The following is a 6,000-nucleotide window of genomic DNA, read 5'->3' as shown; positions in this document are numbered from 1 at the left end:
GTGTTATTCTTGCATGAAACTATACTCCCATGTTGAATATGACAAAAAGGTTTCGCATGGTAAGTTACTTTATTTTCTCATTAATTAGTTGTCAGGGTTTGCATAAAAGTCAAAATTAACAAATAGAAACGGATGGATAAATTAAAATTTTTATTCTCTTAATTGGGAGTGGTTTAAAATTTTCCCCACTTCTGAAAAGAAAGGATCAGGATTTCAAGGATAAACTAGTGTGTTGCACCGTAGCCTGAGCGATGCCTCGGGTTGCTACTTTGAATAATATATGTATGTTTGACTTTTAAAAAAAACACTTGCGTAAAAGAAAATTGTTTTTCTGTGTAGCAAATGGAAAAAGTATATATTCAAAAACCACAAAATTAAAGTTGCTAGTTATTTCTTTAACAAAATTTAAAGTGTCTTATAGAATTATTGCATCGTGATAAGAATAGTAAAATTAATCACTCGTCTTTTAAGTCAAGTATATTTATATAAAGTAATAAAGCAAAACAATTACTTGGTTAAGTTGGTAAGACTTATTATTTATATACTTGTTGGTCACATGTTCGAATCTTTGTATTAACATATTTTTGTTGTAATAATACTTGTTAAATATGTGACGTCGCATGGTTCTAGTGCTAAAGTAGGATGATACGTGGCACTTATAATTTGTTATAAATACCTTTTAATATATTAGTATATTTGCATTTTTGTAGTGTTCGAGGATTAGTAAAAGAAATATGAATGTAATAAAATATACATTTTTAGGAACTCTTAACCACCTAGTATATTATACTTTACCAATCTATAATAATATTTTAAAACACATTGGTTTTCTTTCCACGTGTCATCTTCTTATTTTTATACATTTTTACTTTTTTAATTGTTCTATTTATCCTTTAATTTAATTTAAATAAATAAAAAGTCTTACATGACTCTCCATATACTTTTAATTAATCTTATTTCATATAAATATCATCCTAAATTATTAATTCATCAATGGTGAAATAATTAATTAGTTAACTTTCCTTTTAACTTTTATATATCATACACATCATGTAGATTTAATAAAATATATAACCCGTGTATTGCACGGGCTAAAAACTAGTTAAAATTATTTGATCTATGTTCTTACCCTATAAATTTATAGGTTGTGTGGTTTGGTTGGATATACTTTGCATACCTTTCTTCTGATATGGAATTTTATGGAATTTTGTAATTTGTGTTAAACATGTCATGAAATCTCCTTAGGCCCTGTTCTTTTAGGTTTAATTTCTGTTTCAGGACTTATTTGGTAGTGAAGTTGAGTTGAGTTGAGTTGAGTTCAATTCAGTTTAGGAGCATTCAGTTCATTTTAATTCAATTCAATTTAACATAATAATAATAATAATAATAATAATAATAATAAGAATAATAATAATAATAAGAATAAGAATAATAAGAATAATAATAATAATAATAAGAATAATAAGAATAATAAGAATATAATAATATTAATATTAATTTTATTTCTATTATTATATTACTTATTACTTATTACTTATATTTATATTATTATTATTATTATATATAACTAATTATATTTTTAATTATTAATTACTATAATTTATTATTTATCATTTATTTTTATTAATTAATTACAGATTATTAATTATTTAGTTATTAATTATTAATTATGAATTAGTAATATATATCATTATCATAATTTTTTGGTAACTATATACAGATTATTATTCTTATTCACTATATATTTATTTAGTTATTAATTATTATTTATTCTTTAGTTATTAATTATTAATTATTTAGTTATTAATTAACATTTTTTATTATTACTTTTTAATTAACTAGAGATTAATAGTTATTTTTTTTAATTATTTTTTATTTTTATTTTTTATTGATTTTTAATCATTTTTTTTTATTATTATTATTATTTGATATTTGTTATTTGTTATTTGGTACTCCCTCTGTTCTCGAATATTAGTCTTATTGTGGGAGTTTTTCCAATGGTTGATGACGAGGAGGTACCAGCTTCCACGTAGAGTCGAGTCCAGTCCACGTCGGCGGCTTACCTACAAAACAAGAATATTCCCGGAGGATTATTCCCTCCGATGCTTAAGTAAGATTAGGGTTTTAAGGAAGAAGTACTTAATGAAAAGAAAGCATTAACTATATGAAATTGAAGGGTGTTTCTCTATCTAGGAACTTGTGTCAATTCCTTGGGAATTGAGTGTATTTATAGTCTCCCCCTTTTGGGGGAAAACCCTAGGAGGGTCTCACATGATTGGCTAGTTTACCACAATTGGACAAGTGTCACCATCATAATATTCTCTATGTTGGGCCATGGTCCATAAAGAAATCTGTACTCGATCTTACTTCAGCCATACATCATCAAATGCTTGTTCCTAAGTAGCTGCCAAGTAGGTGTTTTGCTGGCTGAAAATGAGCCACGTGTCACCCTGAGATTGGGCCACGCAGGCGGGTATTTTTACCCACATCATTTGCCCCTCAAGAAGGGTAGTAGAGTAAAACAGTTTGTATAATGCCCATTCTTGATCATTAATCTCTTAATTAGGTTCTTTGAACCGAAGAGAGCGCGCCAAGTGGCGACTCTTCCCATTTTAGCCCTCCTATATATATGAAAAAGGGTAAAATTTTTCGATTTTTACTTTTCGAAAATTAACCTCCTTGCTTTCTAGAGAGAGAAGCTACAGAGAGATTTCTGACGCATTCTTCGACTCGGCCGATTTCTTAGAACGAAGAGGGATAGTGCGATCCCTTCGTCTTCTTTCTGGGACGCCTGCTTTTGACGCCATTATCTCCGACATTTTTAAGGTAATTGTCTAACCATTTCGTCTATAATTTTATGTATGTCAGTAATGTTTGCATTACTTTTTCTATTCGTGAATTTTTGCACCGTCCATTATTTTGGTCGATATTTTTAAGCTTCTTGAGCCGTTAAGGTTGGAACTTCTGGGTATGGTGGTCTGATCTGCGCCGCACCAATATCCCTCATCAATTTTATAAGCCCGTCGTTAAGTTCGACCTCCCATTGCGTCCTATGTAGGACACGATGGGGAGGACGAAAGAGACGGCAAACATTGCTGACTTGCGGCTAAGAGGTCAGCAGATGGACCCTTCTTTCTCAGGGGGAGATCCATCAGAGTGCCGGTGGGGGAAATAAGCCGGACTCCACCGGGCGAGGCTAAAAGTGCTCGTCAAGGGGTTACATACTTTGATGAGTTTTGGATGGAGGAGATGGAGGATGCTGGTCCATCAGGACAGCCCACCGACTCGTTCGAGGAGTCGGAGCAGGATGAGAGCGACGACGAGGCTGTAGGTGAAGAGGCCAAAAAGGAGGCGATTGGAGTGCCTCAAGTTGTTGCTGGAGGTGTATAGGGGGAAAAAGCACAAATTTCTGCGGATCAGATTGGGGCTGATCCAAAGTGGTTAAAGTGGTTGGAGAAACATGGGGAGAATTATGCCGCTGGCATGAATACTGGCCCCGGCTATGAGATGAGGTTTCCTGAGAGCGAGGCATCCACTATTTTTGACGTGGGCCCAGGTGAGTTTCCTGTGTATGCTGGGGCTTTCAAGAGTGGTATACGGTTTCCTGTCCACCCTTTCGTGGAGGAAGTGTTGGATGGGTTCGACATTGGTCTTTGCCAATTGTCACCCAATTCTTGGACGAACGTACTTGGGTACGTTGCTAAGTGTGAGTTATTGGGCCTAAGGCCGTCTTTTAATGCTTTTCTTAGGCTGGTGCGCTTTTAGAAGGTAAAGGGAGCCGAAGGTTGGTTCCAATTGGCTAACAAGGGTGAGTATGCTACTACCTTTGACAAGCCGTCAAAACATCATTTTTGGAGGATGAGATGGGTGGTTATGTGGACCGCGGACAAGGAGGCGGAACTGAAGTTTAGCTGCTAGTAGCTGGAGCCTCGTTTTGCTGGGGGGAATGAGGAGTTGCCGAATTTAACGGCACATGAGTGGGATCAGATTGTTGTCCACTTTCAGTGACGATGCAGACTAAGAATTTGAACATCCCTAAATCCTGGCTCCCGTCATGTTCTAAGTTCAAAGATTCAGTGTTCTTGGCGGCGGCTGGTCTAGATCATGTGTTGGACCAAGGTATCAAGGCATTACTACTTTTGTGTATGATATTATATGCTAACTAATAGTGTAAAAATCTTCTTTTGCAGCCGTTACCATATCTAAGATCCCGGCCCAGGAAAAAGGAGGAATAAACATCAAGGAGTGGTTGACCCAAATGGTTGACCAGCAGTTGAAAGGGATCGTTGGGGGTGCCCGGGCGAAAGTAAGTTGTCCATTGTTTATTAACCTTGATATATTGGCTGGGCATTTTTCTTCATGTTGCATGTCCTGTTATTGCAGAAGGGCGAGAAGAGCCAGGCCGGCCCGAAGCGCAAAGCCGAGGACAAGGATGCCTCGACTGCGGGGAAGCTTCACAAGGTTAAGGGGGGGATTAGGCGTCCCAAGAAGGAGGACGACTGATTCTCCAGTAGAGGTCGTTCCCATGGCCGTGACTCCTTTGCGGCAGCATCCTCCTCCGGAGGGTTCGGCCAAGAAAGGGCACGCCAGAGGAGGAGCCGGTCCCAACAACAGGGCTCCGTCGTCTACGCCGGTTGAGATCCTCGATGGTGAGGATGACCAGCCACCGGCTCGGGCGGCCTAGACTCCGGAAGCGCCTCGTCCCCGGGGGAGCAACAATCTAGGTAGGTGTTGGATTCTTTGAGTTTAGTTATTTTCCTGGTTAAGTACTTTTGTAAATTCCCATTTTTCTTTTGTACCGCTTCTGGTAGGCAGGCGACATTGGATGAGGAAATTCGCAATATTCCCCCGTCTCGGCATTTCTCATCCCGGGATAAGGCTAAGATTATCTCGTCGGTGATTAAAGCCGTGCAGAAGGAGTATGTGGAGCAATTTCCTCCAGCGGCGGATGCGCAGTTTGGGGTCATGCAGGCGGTTCTCCTGGTTGTAGGCGTCCAACTTTTGTTGTCGTTTCATCTTTGTTTTTTTGCGGTTTTTATCCTTTCTAACTTATATTTTTCTCGCAGCTGCTTATTAAGGCCGAGTGCTTCAAGCGCTGGCGAGCTGACGTCACCAGTCAACTTCAGCGGCAGGTGCATAGGGCCACCAACGACGGCGACTACGCCATGGCAACAGTGGAGAAAGTTCGACTAGAGATGCAGGAGACCATTGAGGCTCAAAGCAAAGAGTTGGCCGTCTTGAGGAGCGACAAGAAGCAGTGCTTGATATTGAGACTCTCAATGCCGAAGCCCTTTCTGCCCAGTCGTTCCTCCAGGAAGTCGAGGCCAAGGTGAAGGAGGCTGCAAGCTTGCGTCAACAGGTGGCTGGTCTTGAGGAGATGGTTTTGGCCTCTCAGGCTCAGATTTCTCAGGTCAAGGCGGAGGCTAAGTTAGATGCGGACGAGGTGAGAGAAAGGACTCGCCGAGCTTGGGACGCCTGCATGGAGGACTACTCATTTGCTTGGTTTGAACGGCAAATAGAGAAGCAGGGTGCCATCGTTGCCACCGAGCAACAAGGTCTTCCTCCTCCCGTGTTCGAGGATTCTGATGCCGAAAGTGAGGATGTGAACTCACCGGCTCATGAGGAGGGGACTTCGTCTCAGCCAACCTCAAAGCCTGTTGTCGACGGTCTAGATGGTGTGGACGCGTCGACCTCTGCCACCTCTGTCGCTGCTCGTCCTGCTAGACCCTAACTCCACTTCTCCTCATCAAAATCAAAATCAGTTTTTATGGCGTCGCGAGCGTCTGTAATGAATAATTTTTATTTCTGTTTGACGCCTAGGGAGTTTGTTTGGATAATTTTTTAATTTTTGTTGGATTTGGCGCCATTTTGAGCGCAGACAAGTGGTGATTCGTCACCCTTTTTATGTTATAATTTTTGTTTTAAGACTTTTAAATGCCTTCTCTGTTATTTTTGTATGTTTTCTATGTTATTGGACGTCTACCGTTGTGCCCCAAAGTA

The sequence above is a fragment of the Spinacia oleracea genome, chromosome 6 (genome assembly GCF_020520425.1).
Source record: "Spinacia oleracea cultivar Varoflay chromosome 6, BTI_SOV_V1, whole genome shotgun sequence".
Taxonomy (NCBI): Eukaryota; Viridiplantae; Streptophyta; class Magnoliopsida; order Caryophyllales; family Amaranthaceae; genus Spinacia; species Spinacia oleracea.
Note: the sequence above shows the minus strand (reverse complement) of the source record.